Source organism: Dasypus novemcinctus, chromosome 12 (genome assembly GCF_030445035.2).
Source record: "Dasypus novemcinctus isolate mDasNov1 chromosome 12, mDasNov1.1.hap2, whole genome shotgun sequence".
Lineage (NCBI taxonomy): Eukaryota > Metazoa > Chordata > Mammalia > Cingulata > Dasypodidae > Dasypus > Dasypus novemcinctus.
The window spans coordinates 70,171,339-70,189,564 of NC_080684.1; the positions used below are offsets into that span (position 1 = coordinate 70,171,339).

The 18,226-nt window shown below is 32.3% G+C and overlaps 1 protein-coding gene across 11 annotated transcripts in view; it reads right to left on the reverse strand.

The window, feature by feature from the left end:
• MGAT4C (MGAT4 family member C) overlaps positions 1–18,226 on the reverse strand; it is a 926,873-nt gene that overhangs the window by 813,851 nt on the left and 94,796 nt on the right. For all 11 annotated transcript variants that reach the window (XM_071218988.1, XM_071218990.1, XM_071218985.1 and 8 more), the window contains exon 2: positions 10,870–10,901. The gene's annotated coding sequence lies outside the window, so the exon portion shown is untranslated. The remainder of the gene's footprint in view (positions 1–10,869; positions 10,902–18,226) is intronic.

Genomic DNA, 18,226 nt, shown 5'->3' on the forward strand with positions numbered 1-18,226 from the left:
GGGAAAAGCAAGACTATATTATAATCTTACTATCAACATACAGATTTGGGTTGCTAATATAATAAAAACTATTCTGTTAGACTACAAAGTTAGGATTGTGGCTAACTGGCAGCTAATTTACACACCCACAACTTTTCCACTGTAGTTCAATGTGAGCAAAATTTCAGGACTTGAGGGTAGGGAGATTATTGAAGGGGGATATAAAAGCACAATAAATTCCTTGACAAATGTAAGTGGAGTTGGACATTAGTTTTTGTTTTGCTCTTGAATTTTAAAACCTGTTCAATATAATACATGAATATATTTAACACTGGTAAAAGCTTAATATCAAACATACATATTCTGAATAAGAGGAGGTTATGAAAACAGAGAGTGTAAATATAGGCAACATTAAAAAAGAAACAATAAAAATTATACTACAGAATGTAAACCATAAATTGATGTAACTCCCAGAATATCACTTATGATGTCTATGTAAATGATCTACAGTATTCTAATAAAGGCAAATCTAATACAGTGAGTTTTTAAAATATTGAGATGTGTGTTAATGGTAAATGCAATCCAGAATTCAATCCCAGGATATAATCCCACTCAAACCCAGTAGGCTTCAGTGATACAAGTTTTAAAATAGTTAAGTAAAATTGGCTGAAATCCAGAATCATTTCTTAATATATCTGTATATCATAGTATCCTCTAGGAAGTTATGTTTCTTATATATCCAATTACTGATACCCCCAGCTTCACCTGTAACTAGTTGAATCTTTTAACTACATTCTTTCCAATGGAATGTAGAGAAAAATATCAGGATAGTTTCCAAGAATCTTCCACAGGAGATAGGTCATTTTTTGAAACTCTTACCTGGAATACTTGGGCACAGATTTTGCTATATTGTACCAAGAAGTCCAGGCATGGCTAAGCAGAGTCATAAAAGAGACTGAAACCTGGTTGGTTTTACCAGCGTTAGATTACCTACCACTATACTTGAATGGCAAACATAGCTTAGTTTAAGATACTGTCAAGAAAAGAACTTCATGTTATGTGACGTTTTGGGGAATCCTAATTTTGTTGTTTGTTTTTCTCTACTGACCCTTACCCCTGGTGAATTACTTCCTCATTTATTTTGTAAGTTTTACTTGCAAACTCCTGTTGGGATTTATGTATGCAGACATTTTGCCTAACCTGAATTGGAAATTGCTCCTCACATACCCACCCTAAACCAAAGGCTCTGCCTTTCCTCTCTCTGACATTCTCTGGGATGTTTCTACCTTGGAAGCATCCAAGGTAGAACTCCTTTTTATGTTAATTTCTTGGTTTAGAGATTCCTAGAAAATGGACCTCTTATGACTTTATGTGATAAACCTAAGGGAGGTGAAGTCTGTAATTACAAATTCGCAAAAAGATTGCCTTCTCAACAAGCTCCTGACTAAGTCAGACAAGCTTCCTAATGTCTTCCTCTAATTGTACGTAGAGTTACTTTTTTCTTATGGTTATATTTAATCTGTCATTTCTGTAGTTTACTACATGGAAGATTTTCTATCTTCTAGTTTACGCTATTTCCAGAAACAAAAATTTGTAAACTTATTTTTCACATAAAATTAGATCACAAAATGTTTCAACATCAATAAAAATTTGCTTATAATTTATTATGGATGTAGAGCAGCCCATTAAAGATATGTATACTAATTTTTAACAAGTTTAACACATACAATACCTGTTTTAATGTTTCTAAATTTCATATTAGAAAATAGATATGTTAATTAAACAAATTGTAAAGCATGAAATATAACTTTTGAAATAATAGCTAATGGGATGTATATCTGGGTTATTAATGAACTGGTAAACAAGTCCAATAATTAATTTGTGCTTCTGCATAAATAGATGACAATAATAATATATGACTTACTTATCTCTAAGAGTTATTTTTTTTTAATGTGCAGCTATATATATATATTTATGCACTTAAATAAAATTATATTTATTAAGCAAATATGTTATAATATTGTCTGCTGAAATGTGGATAGCATTTAGAATCAAAAGTTTGGGGACCAAGGCCAGCTTTGTTCACCTGCCAGATAAATGATCTTGGGGTAGTTCATTGTTAGTCTAATGCCAGCACATTTTATGGCAAATAGGGGGCATTCATTATATGATTATTGATCTGCATCTGAAAAAATCTTAAGTGTGCTTGATTAATTCAAAATCAAGCATAGCTAAGATTTTTAAGTTTACTTGAAGAATATGACTTATAATAAGATTCAGTTACTTGATTAATTAGAGATTTCATCCCAGGAGAAAGTGTAAAGAAAGGAAGAACTGAGATTAGAATACTGTTTTTCTAATGGTCTGAACCTACAGAGTTGGGTTCCCTTATGGACAGTGGCATCAGGATTCTCAGTTTGCTTAGTAAGGCTAAAGCTGCCAAGCAAATTGGTACACCAGTTTTTGGCTGATCTAAGCATCTTCACTAATAACAAATTAGAAAATGTTTTAAAATGTATTATTTCCTGAAGTTATAAAATTATATTCCTTACATTTGTTTCTGTTTTATGCTAAAGTGTTAAGATGAAAATTTTGTTTCATCTTTGCTTTAGTTCCTTTTAATTGACTTAATTTAGACAGATAAAAGGAATTCTAGGTCTCAAATAAAAGTGAAATAGGTAGGACATGTCACATTCCTGTTTGAAATAATAACTAACTGAATCACTTAGGGATAATACAGATGAGAGAATCTGAATTTGGAAGAATTTGGAAATCACCTTTCTCTCTCTGTCTTTGAAATTTGGTTTCTTCATCTATAATATTTGGGACAATTTTGCTTTGTCTATAGCAAAGAATCTGTAATGAAATCATTTTATTTTCTCTAATATTTAAGAAATACTTTAGTCTCACCGGCATATTTTTATAAGTAATATTTAAAACTGAATAATAGTCAAGGAAAAAAATAGCTTCTGTGTTGCTTAATATTCTATACTAATTTGCTTAGCTTCAGTTCTAAATTAGGTTCCCAAATGTGGAAATCCATTCTACTTATATAGCACACCATGCTTTGATGATATCTTCTATTATAGTTTGAAAAAGAATAAATCCATTAATAGTACAATTACAATTATAAAAATGTTCTTTTCATGAATTGTAATAAATATACTATACTAATGTAAGTTGTTAATAATAGGGTCATGTATGGGAACTCTGTATTTTATGTATTTAATGCACAACTTTTCTGTAAACCTACAACCTCTCAAATAAAAAAAAAGTGGATCCAAAGAAGTCACGGTGACGTAATATGGGTAGAATCATAAGCCCAGCTATTACTAACCTCATGTAATTCAATAAACAGAAGAACTGTGGATTCAGCTCCTCCAAAGATCTTAAAAGACAAACAAAAACATAAGAAGAGGTGAAGGTGAAATTCAAGTCCATTCTTTAGAAGCCAACCAAAGACTGAAAAAATATAATTCTGCTCTGGGTCTTTTCATGGTAAAGAATTTATCTGTTAAAAAATTGAACACAAAGTAAAAACATATATCTCTATCCCTCATTTCCCCTAGTTTAAGAAATGTTAAGGAAAATCCAAAACAATATTTGGACTCAGCCTAATTACTCTCAAGTCCGTATCAGAAATCACCTGGAAGTCCCAAAGTATCATATTCAATAGTTAATTGATTCACTAAAATATACTTTATATAAGAATATATATAAATTATATATATTATTTTATATATATTAGATAAAGCAATAATAGACAAAAAAGAAAAAAGTGAATGTATTAGCTAACATTACTGAATAGCTTCTAGATCTTATATCATTACATCATTACTCTGTCTCCATCTCTATCTCAGCTTTGCTTTCCTCTGTTGCTCAGAGTAGCTACAAGTTTTAATCAAACTATATTACCAATCCCAGAAAAAAGATAGCAACTTTTATGATTGCTCTTTAAAATGTTGTGGAACAAAGTTTGACTGACCTAACATGGTCTATTAACACACTCCTAAACCAATCTCTCTGATCAAGGTAGAAATAGATCCTTATGCTGGTGGTAGGAATTCTAAAGGAAAGGGAGCTGGATCTCTACTAATTAACATATTTGGAATGAACTGGGTTGTTTTAACGGTGAAGATATGGTGTTCATCTGAAAGACGTATGTCTACCATATTTTGTTCAGCGTTTTTTTATTAGAGAAGTTGTGAGTTTACAGAAAATCATGCATAAAACACAATGTTCTCATATGGCACACTATTTCTGATACCTGGCATTAGTGTGGTAAATTTGTTATAATTGAGGAAAGAACATTTTTATATTTGCACTATTAGCTATAGTTTATGGTTGACCTTAGTGTTCACTGTTTGTGTTGTAGAGCCCCATAGATAAAAAAAAATTATTCTAAAATGGAAACATAGCCTAAAATTCCCTCTTTTAACCACATTGCAACACATAATTTAGTGCAGTTAATTACGTTCACAGTGTGCTACCATCACCACCATCCATTAACAAAACTTGGCTATCATCCCAAATATAAGGTCTGTACAATAAATATTAAGTCTTTATTCCCTACACCCACCCCATAACCTGGTAGTCTATATTCTGAATGCTGATTCTACGAGTTTGCCTATTCTAATTACTTCATATCAGTAAGATCATACACTATTTGTTCTTCTGTATCTGGCTTATTACAACCAACATTATGTCTTCAAGGTTCATCCATGTTGTAAATGTCATTCCTTTTTAGAGCTGAATAATATTCCATTGTGTGCATATACCACACTTTGTTTATACATTTATCTATTAATGGACAATTTGGTTGCTTCTGTCTTTGGCAATGTGAATAATGTCACTATGAACACTGGTGTGAAAAATATCTATTTGATCACCTGTTTTCAATTCTTTTGAGTGTATAACTAGAATTGAGATTGCCGGGTCATATAAAACTCTGTACTTGACTTTCTGAGAAACTTCCAAACTATCTTTCATAGTGGCTACACCATTTTACATTCCAACCAGCAATGAAATAGTTTTCCTATTTTTCCACATCCTCTCTTATACTTGTAATTATTTATTTTTTTTAAAATAGTAGTCTTTGTAGTGGGTGTGAAATAGAATCTTATTGCGGTAATGGCTAATAATGTTGAATATATTTTCATGTGCTCTTTGGTCATTTGCGTATCTTCTTTGGAGAAATATCTATTCAAGTCTTTTGTCCATTTTTTAAAATTGGTTTGTTTGTCTTTCTGTTTCTCGGTTGTAAAATTTCTTTATATTTTCTGGATATTAATCCTTTATTGGATTTGCCATTTTCAAATACGTTCTCCCAGTGTGTATGTTGTCATTTTACTTTCAGGATAAAGTACTTTGCTATGCAAAAAAAAATTTTTTAATTTTTATGCTGTCCCATTTATCTATTTTTTTCTTTTGTTGCTTATGTTTTAGGTGTAAAGTCTGAACTACTGCCTTAAACAACATCTTCCAGATGCTTCCCCATTACATCTGGTTTGTAATGCATTTTGAGTTGATTTGTTTATGGTGTGATATAGGAATCCAGCTTCCTTCTTTGCCTATGGATGTCCAGTTTCCCCTGCATCATTTACTGAAGGGACTGTTATTCTTAATTTAATGGTCTTCACCCCCTTTTCAAAAATCATTTGCCCAAAAATTTGCAGGTTGGTCCTGAACTTCCAGTTCTATTCTATTGGTCTATATGTCTGTCCTTATGCCAGTACCATGCTGTTTTGAATACTGTGGCTTTGTAATAAAATTTTAAGATCAGCAGGTGTCATTCCTCCAATTTTATTTTTTCCTTTCAAGATGGTTTTGGCAGTTCAGGACCCTTTGCCCTATATAAATATGATTATTGAATTTTCCCTTCTGCAAAGAAGGCTGTTGGAAATTTGATTGGGATTGTGTTGAATGTGTAAATCACTGTTGGTAGAAATGACATTCTAACAATATTTAATCTTCCTATTCTTGAACATATTACATCCTTCTATTTATTTAGGTCATCTGTGATTTCTTTTAGCCATGTTTTGTAGTTTTCTGTGTACAAATTCTTTCATCCTTGGTTAGATTTATTTCTAGATATTTGATTCTTATAGTTTCTATTGTGCATGGAATTTTTTTCTTGAAATATCTTCTGATTGTACGTTACTAGTGCATAGAAACACGACTACAGATTTTTAGGTATCATATCTGCCACTTTGCTGAATTTGTTTATTTGATCTAGGAACTTTGTTGTGAATTTGTTAAGATTTTCTGTATTTAAGATCTTGTCACCTTCACGTCCAGTACAATACTGAATAACGGTGATGATAGTCATCACCCATGTCTTGTTTCAGATTTGAGAGAAAGCTTTCAGTCTGTCACCATTAAGTATGATGTTACTTTTGCATTTTTCATATATGCCCTATATCATGTTGAGAAAGTTTTCTCCTACTTCTAATTTTCTAAGTGATTTTATCAAGAAAGGGTGCTGAATTTTGTAGAATGCCATTTTTATATCAATTGAGATGATTGTGTTTTTTTTCCCCTTCATTCTGTTAATATGGTATATTACATAAAGAAATTTTGTTATGTTAAACCATCCTTGCATACCTGGGATTAATCCAGCTTGGTCCTGGTATATAATTCTTTTAATGTGCTGTGGGATTCCGTTTTCATGTATTCTATGGAGGGTTTTTTCATTTATAGTCATAAGGTATGTTCTGTAATTTTCTCTTGTTGTGGTACCTTTTTCTGGCTTTGGTATGGGGTGATGTGGCCTTGTAAGCTGAATTAGGAAGTACATCCTCCTATTCAATTTCTTAGAAGAGATTGAGCATAATTGGTGCTAATTCTTGGTATGTTTGGTTAGATGAAGACATCTAGTCCTAGGATTTTCTTTTTTGGGAGGATTTTATTAGATATCAATCTCTTTAGTAGTTGTTGATCTTTTGAAATCTTTTATTTCTCCTTGTGTCAGTGTAAGTAATTTTGTGTTTCCAAAAATTTGTCTTTTTCATCTAGTTTATTGAATTTGTTGGTGTTCATTTGCTCACGGTATCCTCATAATGTCCATTTTATTTCTGTGAGGTTGTTAATAATACATGCCTTTTCATTATTTGTGCATTTTCATCATTCTAGCTAAGGGTTTGTCAATTTTATTGATCTTTTCAAAAACACAACTTTTGGTTTTGATGATTCTCTACATTGTTTTATTATTATTATTATCTATTTCATATATTACCATTCTAATCTTTGTTATTTTCTTCATTCTTCTTGCTTTGGTTTTAGCCTTTTTATATTTTCTCCAGTTTTGAGGTTGTCTCTGATTTGAAAACTTTCATTTTTTAAGATGTAAGCATTTAGAGATGTTAATTTCCATCTCAGCTCTGCCTTTGCTGCATGTCATAAGTTTTAGTATCTTGTGTTTTCATTTTCATTCACCTAAATGTATTCCCTATTTTCCCTTCTATTCATGGGAAAAAAACATATATCCACCATATTCTGGCACATGCTAAATCCTGGGGTTTTTCGGTTTCATGAGAAGAATATAGAGATATCAGTGTTGACTTGAAGTTGACTTCATATTCCAGGTCTATCCAACTTTTTATATACTGATAGCCCTCTCACACAATATACATTCACTAATTTATATAATTGGCTGAGAAAGTTGGCTTCTCTTTCTCTTTGAATTTTGAAAATATCACACAACTAGTGCTAGCAAATTCATCATTGCTCTGCTTTTTAGTAAGATTCTTTTGGAGTCCAATTCTTCTCTAGAGTCACTTAAAGCATTCCCATTTTGGAAACAAACTCTCTATTTCACCCTGAAAATTTTGTTAGGATACTCTCTTTTTCCTTATAATTTTTTTGTATTCAACTGAGAAATATTTCTACTAAATTTTTCCAAATACTAATAATCTATTTTAACTTTCTGGAAGCTTCAATAAAAAATATATATTGATGGCAATAAAATTCCCAGGTAAGTATGTAAGAAAAAAGTAATTAAATTGCTCTTCACTGAAAAGATTTTTTAACTGTGTGTTTGCAAATCTTTTACTTGTTAGGTAACAATTAAAAGAGAAAGCAAAATAGAACCAAGGCATTTTTTTGAGGCATTAGATAAGTGACAGAAAGTTCCTGTGCAAGAATATTTAATTTTTTAATCTTATCTGAACATATGTTTGTTCTATATTATACCCACACATTGGAAATTTGACATATATATGATGCTAAATAACCCAAACCTGAAAAAAAATACATTTTCATAAATTTCCTCCACAAATGCATAAATGGTTCAAACATTAAACATTTCCATTAATTATGGCCAAAAATATTTTTTAACCATTATAAATAATTTTGATTAAAAGCGTTAATAGAAAATTAGTATTCCAACAGTCAATCAATCACTTTAAACCATGATTTCACAATGTTTTAAGTGTTTTACACAACAGATTTTAAAAACCTCCTTGTCAGTGCTGTCTCTCCCCAAATTCTGAAGCTTTACTGATTAGTCTCTGATGCAATTATAGACATCGCCAATACTTTTCTGAAATTAATCTTTGCTCATAAACAATTTTTCCCAAAACAAGGTGATCCAATGTTTTTATTATTATTACTTTCAGAGATGTATATTAGGACCTCCACATCCTTCATCTTATAATAGCTACTTAATCAATAGTTCCATAAATAAGTCAAATATAATAAAAACCTATTAATCAATAACTGCTTAAGTGCCCCCTCCACATATACAGCAAGGAAAATCACAAATTAAAGTTAATTCATTTGTATGACTTCTCCTAAGTAAAAATGAATAGTGCTAATTTTTGGAAAAAGAATTACTTTTGATGAAATCTTATTTTAATAATGTTAGCATCAGTAAGTTATTTATTTAGTTTATTTAGTAACTGAATGTTTGAAAGCCAACTATAACACTGACCTTAAAAGGATCTTAGATAATGGTTAATGAAGTGAAACAAGTGATTTGAAATCAGAATACCTACATCCTATGACATTACCTACATAAACTTATTTACAGTATAATATAATGTAAAATAAGAGATTGAAACTGAGGAGACTACTTCTTTAATATTTGCGTATACCAGATTTTCAAATTTTTTCTTTTTCATAATGAAGATGGAACCACATAGAAATGTTCTTCTCGTAAGGTGGTGGAGAATTCTAATATATCAAACAAGCTCTAAGACTGAAACTGATTCCAAGTTACACTCCATTTGTATTTTTCCTATCTGCCTGAGAATTAACCCTTCAGTTTACTTCTATTAATATTATAGGATATACCTGAAATGTTGAAGAAATATATAATCACAGCCCAAACGTTTACAGAAGATTGTCTAGGGTCTGAAACATATGACCCTTCTCTAAACAATGCCAGAGAATATGTTCCTTTAGATGTGTTTTCACTAGCACTAAAATAAACATAATAAAAGCAGTCTATACTTAACAACTGACAACAGGAGACAACTGAAATTTGAGTGACATCATCTAATGAATATCAAAAGTACACCTTCTTAAATTTTTAAGCTAAGTGTATCTACTTAGATCACGAAGAAGTAAATAAAGTCCACATTATCTATAGAGATGGAATGCCAATATACAGGTAACAGGTCAGATAGAGAGCCAAAATTATAAATTGCTCATCTGGATACAATTTCTGTGTAAATATATAGCTGACAATATGATACTACCCACTGTATTTTATATGTGTGAATTTCTATTGGATACATCACTGTGTTAATCAGAGTTCTCTAAAGAAACGATGGACGAGACATATCAACAGGGAGAGAGAGAGGGAGGAAGACAGAGACAGACAGAAAGAGAGAGACAGACAGAAAGAGAGAGATAGGTGGTTGAAGTAGAGATGGGAATTCTCCCTTCTAACTGCTGAAATCATCATTTCTTCTTATAAGGTCTTTAACTGATTGGATGAGATGTTTCTTATTGCTGAATGCAATCTCCTCAGTTGATTGCAGATGTAATCAGTCAGAGATGCAATCTATTTAATGATGATTTAAATCTATGAAAGATCTTCACAGTAACAATCAGGCCAGTATTTGTCTGACCTAACAATTGGACACCACTACCTGGCCAAGTTGACACATGAGCTTAACCATCACAACTGCATGAAGAAACAGGTCTGTCCACATTCAAGAACAGTACACGTTTTTTTTCCCTAGACAAAGGGAATTAGAGAACACAAAGACTTTTCTCTTTTTATGCCTTTGATTGTAGGAAAAGAGTATTATTTAGGGCTCAGTTCCAGTAATATATTTAACTGGTGCTTGCTAATTTAAATGTTCCTTTCAAATGGTTTTGTTCTGTTTCTATTGGTTGTGTTATAATATGCTTGTTATGTAAATTATATAAAATGTAATTTGACAGCAAGGAATTAAAAATGTATTCATTACATAGATACATAGATGGCTAAACAGATACCACCTTGAATTCATAGTTATAGCTAATTGTGGACCAATTTAAAATTAATTTGATATGTAAAGGTGATGTCAAATAAGCAGAAGTGTAAATTTCTAAACATGATAGCAAAATATTTCTATATCAAAACATTTTCTTTTCATAAGAGATATCAATAGTCTTAAAAGTCTATTCTATTTTTGGCATAAAATGTTATAGCCTCTAAAAACTGTGTAATAAGTTATATTTTAACCCACTCAGAGTTAAATATTTCGAAAGATTCCATTATATTCCCATTCCAAAATTCATTTTTCTTCTTCATTCTTATCTCTCTAAAACCCTTAAATATTTTTTTCTGACAGTGTTAAATTTAATTTCTTCCACTTTAGAAGGCTCTAAATGCTTAAAATAGATGAAGTCTCCACATATAAAACTCAGCTCAGAATTGCAAAATAGTATAGTACTTACCCATGCAAAAAGATGTAACAGCAGTTGAGAAGCTGTCAAGGAGAAAAATGCCAAAAGAATTAATAAATCATTTTGATATAGCATGATTATGAGAATAATTCACAGCTATGTAAAAATTAGGTCACAAAAAGTCAGATGGCTTGGCTTTGTCTAGCTTTCATAGTAAAATAGTGTATATTTATCTTCCATTATGTACCGATCAGTAGTTGGCAAAGTTGGTATACATAAATATTACTTATACATTATGATTGGCTTGGATCCAGAAAATGTCCTCTGATTTACTATTAGCTATCAGAGCTCTTAAATATTGTTGGAGATGATTGAAGAGGCAAAGAAAAGTCAGAGCTAAAGAAAAACAACAAATAGTAAGAAAAATTGAAAGGACAATTAGGAAATAAATCATGCATATTTAATGGTTTAAGACTTTAAATACAAATTAATTAAACTTAATGTCCATGTGGTACATAACAAAGAATGATTTAAACACATTATTAAAATATAAGGCAAAAGAATGTGTACAACATGGACTTACTGAATACTAGATAAACATCTTCTCTCACATTTATTTTTTTATACTTACATATAGAAACAAATGTTTTAACATACTTTTTCCCTAGTTTATATGAAAGAAGATATGTTGTCTTTCCATTTCCATTACCTATGACCCTTTATAAAAATAAATATATGGCAAACAGGAAATAAAAGAAAGAAAGAAAGAAAGTTCCTTAATTGCCAGTCTCCTTGAAATCAATTGGAGAGACCCTTTACAAGTCAAAAATAACTGTGCTGTATTACATTTGGTTTGGTGATTTGGAAATGCCCACACAATTTCAGTTGTTTATTGATGAGCTTATTTAATTGAAGTAAAAGCTAACCATTTTTAAAATTTATTGAAGTCTATCTCTCATACATAAATAATAAGTCTATAATAATAGTTGTGAACTTACAAAACAAACATACATAACATCATAAAGGACTCTCGGTATCTCATCCTACCATGTTACATTGTTGTTAAACATTTTTAACTAATGATTAAAGAGCACTTTCAAAATATTACTACTAACCAAAGTATTTTCCCCTAACCCACTCTATTATTATTTTCTTTATATCATTTATATATGGACATGTGTAAACAATAAGTATATAGTAAAAGTTGTGAACTTACAAAGCAACATACATAATATTATATGGGGGTCCCACATAAACCCTCCACCAACACCTCACATTATCGTGAGAAGTTTGTTACAAGTTACAAGAGAATATTGTCAAAATCTTAACACTAATTAGAGTCCTTATCTTATATTTGATGCATTTTTCCCCAACCCGCCCCCATTATTTTTTAAATGTTTTTTTTTTAATGAGAGAAATTGTAAACTTGTAAAACAATCATGCACATGTGTAGAGTCCCCAAACAACACCCCTCTATCAATACACCACACTGTGGTGGAGGATTTTTTACAGATAAGATAATACCATCTGATTGTTACCACTTCTATAGTGTACATTTGGCACATATTTTCCATACTGCTGCATTATCAACACAGTACATCTTTGGCATAGATGCATGAATATTATATTATTACTGCTAACCACAGTCCATAGGTCACTCCAGTTAACATTTTCCCCATGCTTCTCCACATTCCCACCACCCAGCAGTAGTGATGTACATTTGCTCTAGCTCAAAAAGGACACGCTTCAGTCTGTACCATCAACCACTATTTTCATCCACCTCTTGGTTTACTGTGCTATTCAGCTTCTAGATTATTCTCTAGCATTCTGTCAAATGGCATTTATATCCCTAGGCTACCATTTTCAGCCACATTCCCATTTATAAACTAGCTATTACTCACTATGTGTTACCATCCACTCTATATATTTCCAAACTTTTACAATAGAGCTAATTAAAACTTCTACATATATTAAACATCAGTAGTCCATCTCAGTCCTCTTCATATCTCCTTTAAGAATCCACCACCTATTGCCAGGTCTTGAAGATATTATCCTAGAATTTCTTCTAGGAGCTTTATGGTTCTTGCTTTTATTTTAAGTTTTTTGATCCATTTTGAGTTAATTTTTGGATCAGATATGAGATAGGGGTCCTCTTTCCTTCTTTGGCTATGGATAACTAGTTCTTTCAGCACCATTTGTTGAATGTACTGTTCTGCCTGAGCTGTGTGGGTTTGACAGACTAGTGAAAAATCACTTAACCGTACATATGAGGGTCTGTTTCTGACCTATCCATTTGGTTCCATTGGTCTAAGTGTCTGTCTTTATGCCAGTACATGTTGTTTTTACTACTATAGGTAGTTAGTATGATTTAAAGTATGGAGATGACAGTTTACTTTTCCTTTTTAAGATGTTTCTAGCTATTCAGGACCCCTCTCCCTTCCAAATAAATTTGATATTCATTTTTCAATTTAAAAAATAATATGGTAGAATTTTATTGGGATTGCAATGAATCTATGTATCAATTTGAGCAGAATTGACATCTTAATGATATTTAGTCTTCCACTCCATAAGCATGAAATGTTCTTCCAGTTATTTAGCCCTTTTTTATTTTATTTTTAACACTGAGTTGCAGTTTTCTGAGTACAAGGTCTTTCCATCATTGGCTGAGTTAATTCCTTACTATTTGAGTTTTATCTTTCATATTTTGTTTTCACCACTCTTTTGACGCTTTTAGCTACCTTTGTTGATATAATCTTCATTTCTAGACTCTCTTCCAGGCCTTTTTCTCCTGACTTTTCTTTTCAGGCTCTAGCACATCCTTTAGTATTTCCTGAAAATCTGGCCTCTTGCTTAGAATTTCTCTCAGTTTCTGTTTATCTGTGAATATTCTAATCTCACCCTCATTTTTGAAAGACAATCTTGCTGGATATAAGATATAAGGCTGGAAGTTTTTCCTGTAGTACCTTGAATATATCATACCACTGCCTTCTTGCCAACATGGTTTCTGGTAAGAAGTTAGCACTTAATCTTATTGGGTATCCCTTTTATGTTATGCATTGTTTTTCTCTTGCTGCTCTCAAAAGTCTCTCTTTGTCTTTGGCATTTAACATCCTGATTAGTATGTGTCTCAGAGTTGGTCTATTTAGATTTTTTGGATGGGAGTACATTGTGCTTCTTGGACATGGATATCTATGTTCTTCAATAGGCCTGAGAAATTTTCTACCATTATGTCTTCAACTATTCCTTCTGTCCTTTTTCCCTTCTCTTCTTCTGGGACACCCACGACATGCATGTTTGTACATCTTTAGCTGTCATTTAGTTTCCTGAGACCTTGTTCATTTTTTTCCATTCTTTTCTTCATCTGTTCTTTTTGTATGCTCACTTTCGGAGGCCATTCTTCAATCACACCAATCCTTTCTTGTGCCTCTTCAAAACTGCTATTTTATGATTCCAATATTTTAAAAATTTCATTTATTGCACCTTTCATTCTCATAAGATCTGCTATTTTTCTGTGTATGCTTTCAAATTCTTCTTTGTGCTCATCCAATGTCTTCTTAATATTTTTAATGTCTTTAGCCATCTCATTGAATGTATTAAGGACATTTGTTTGAACATCTAGATAAGTTGTCTCAACTCCTTTATGTCATCTGGAGGCATATCTTGTTCCTTTAACTGGGCCATAGTTTCCTGTTTCTTGGTGTGAAATATAATTTTTTGTTGGTGTCTTGGCATTTGGCTTGCTAGAGTATTTATTCTGGATGCAGTTTTTCTCTTTAGTTTAGGGCTTCCTGACCTTTCTCCCCTGCTGGTTGTAAAAGAGGAACCACGTATGCAATTGGTGCTATAAGCTGTGGAGCCTCAAGCTGCCTTTATTGCCCCAGGCACCAATGAAGCTTCTCCCAACTTTCTCCTTGCCAGGGGTAGGAACAGAATCACAGCTGTGTGGAATAGTCCAAGTAGTGCAGTTCTAGACTGTAGTTGCCCAGAGAGACTGATGAAGCTTCATGTCCCTTTCTCCCCTGCCTTGGCAGGGATGGAGCTGCAGGTGTGGGCAGCAATTTATGCAGTGTGGGTCCAAGATAACCACAGTTGCCCCTGTAGACTTTTGATTATTCAGTCTGTGCAAGCTGAATGTACCTGCAGTTACCTGGATAAACTTGTGCAGGTTCCGCCAGCCTCCTCCCTGACAGAGGTGGTACTGAAGCCTAGACTAGGCCTGCAATCTGATTTGGATAGAAAGAAGCTGATCACTACCAGGACTGTGATTTTCAGTCTGCCCTGCTTCCCCTCATGCCAGGCATGGAGTTAAAATGGTGGTACCAGCTTCTTTCTGACTTGGACAGTTTCAAATTTTAGCTGTTCTTGGGATTATACTTTAACCTGCTGAATTTACTCATCGGCCACTGAACTTGATGCCCAACTGTATCTTCCTCTTCTGTTTTTGGGAAGTGGAGCTTTCAATCTCTTCTGCAGAAAAGCTCCCAAGGTAACTTTTGCTTCCAATGGAGATGGGCACTGACCTCAGTGGCATGGAGTGCTTTACGTATGAATATTCTCTGCAGATGGACAATCTCCTCCTTCCATTTTCCCAAGGATGCTGCAGAATGCTCTTTTGGTCTCCTGGAGACCCCAGATAGGTGCTTCAACTAGCCCCAGATAACTCTGTGTGTTTACTAACTGCCCTGTAGCAGGAACTGACTCTAGGAGCGCCTTACTCTGCTGCCATCTTGCTAATGTCTCCAAAAAGCTCACCATTTTTAAAAGGACATATTTCCTACTAGGAATGAGTTTTTAACTAATTGTCATAAATAAGGGAGTTTTAAAATTTAATCTTTAAATGACTCTACCCTAATCCACATTCAGGTCGGTATGAAAATTGTAAATAGGTCTTTTCCAAGATGTTATTTTTAGTTAAAGTATAAATGAGGGTAGGCCTTTATCTGGATTACTGGAGCCTTTTATAAGCAGCAGAAATTCAGACATAGAGAAAAAGTTACCAGGAGCGGCTAGAAGAAGGTAGTCAACAGAACCCGAAGAGAAAGGAGGCGCCATGTGAATGTGAGGCAGGGATGCAAGCTAAGAATCCCAAGGATTACTGGCATTCAGCACTGGAATTATTAGACTTTGGGGAGAAAGCACCACCTTCCTGATGCCTCAATTTTGGATTTCTTTTGTCCTCAAAACCATGGGTCAGTTTATTCCCTTCATTTATACCAACACATTGTGTGGTATTTTTCATAATAGCCTGGCAAAACTAAGACCCGTGCATTGCAAAAATAATTCTCATCTACTGACAAATATTTTAAACATAAGAAGAAAAATTAAGATCACTTACAATTATATCTCTTAGATTTAATCATTGCTAATACATGGATATATATGGCTCTAATCTTTTCCCATATCTTATTACAAACACACTGCTCTCTATTTAAAAAGAAATTTTCCCAAATATAGAACAAAATGAGTGAAATTTAACTGTAACCTCACTCACAAAATGACTATTTAGTTTGATGCATATCATGGCATTGTTATTTTCATTTTTCTATGTACATAAAAATTGTTTTAACATTATTATCTGTTTTACAAATATATTTATACATACTGTTACAATAATTATATAAACACACTTTTCTAACTCACTCCTCTGTCTTGACACTTTATCTTAGATATCTTTCAATCAATAATTAAACACATCCAATTTTTTAATGGCTTTATACTTTTAATAGATGAATCATTATGATAAATTTATATGATATTTTTGTAACAGAATAATTCTACAATTATTAGGTTAGTTTTTGTAGTTAAAATATAACTATAAGAAAATTAAAATTGGTTTTACAAGAAAGCAAGGGAAATTTACATCAGGTGCAAGCAATTTTTCAATGATAGATGTTATCATTAACAAAATAAATTTGTATAAGTAAGGAAGCCAAGGACTTACTCAGCAGAGCCAGGTCTAAAAGGTTTGGTCATATGAATAGAGTACAATCAAAAAGAGAATATTGAGAGATTAATCTATAGCAAATTTTCTTGGGGTTGATACTTGAAGAATTGCAAAAAGTCATTTTCCACAATCAAGGGTCAGGATATTTAAAACATAAGCTCTGCTCTAACATTCTTGAATTTTCATGTCAACTAACTTATTTTTTCAAGTTAATTATTAAGATATATTAAATCTAAAAAACAAAATCTATATTAAGATTACAGGATGTTAGAAGGATTCGACAGGATGACATGTATATGAAGAGTAGAAGCTTAATCTAATTAAAAAGCCATGTAAAAAAGTGTTTTAAATCACTTCCATCGATCCTATCATCCATGAAACCATTCTCAAGAGAGTCATATTGTATCTGTTTTATTTTTCCCCAGGTGTTGCCTTTTTTCTTTGTAATTTAAAATATTCACTCTATAAAACTTCAATAACCATTGTGCTTACTGTTGTTCCTAATAACACCTTTAGAAATGACAGGCTTTATGTTGGTCTGTCAAAATTTGTAAAAGTAAACTACTTCACAACATTTTTTGGAGATTAATCATGGTATAGTTTCTTTGTTAAATCGTAGCTGATTGAGAAATAAATCACATGTGCCATAAATATTCTTCAAGCCACAAGTATTGCAAATTGACATTATAGCATGGATTTTTCATCTTGGCAGCTTATCTTACCAGCAAAGTAGCCTCAGCTTTTCTTTAAAGAAGAACAAGATAAATCACATTATACGTGAGGAATAAAACTAAAATATTGTTTATCATTCCAAAGAAATCAACTTCATAGGATTCCACACAAAATTAATTCTGATTGCTATAGGATTGATTGATAAATACAATTTTAAAATAGCAGTAAGTTTGCTCTTTACCTAGAGTCTGGAAAAAAGGAATTTAGTTCATAAAACTATTGTACCTCAAGGCTAGTTCTAAGAGTAGAAAAAAATCACAGGAAAAAAATTAAAAATGTTTTTGAAGGTACATATGAAAAATATTCTCTCAATTTTATTTGATTCACAATGAACACTTCTGTTAATAAAAATCTCAATGGTCTAATCTGCAGTTTGCCTATTATTCAGTGGTAGGATAAATGGAATCGGTCAGATCATATCCTAAAATACATAGTCCTAGAAATAGTGATACAATGCAAATAGGTGACAGACCACCCTAAAAAGGTAAGATGGTCAATTTCATTCCACCATGAAGAAATAGAAAATCATAAAAATAGACCCCTTGAATCACAAAATACATACATTCCAGGAAAGGTAAACTTTCAGTAAAATGCCATTTTGCTTTTGTGGTATGAATTATTCTCTGCATGTGGCAAGGTCAACAATGTCTTAGGGACAATGGTTTAATTAGCATATCACAGTAAATATAGGAAAAGTGGAGGGAGATTCTAAGGGATCATGATTGTGATTTT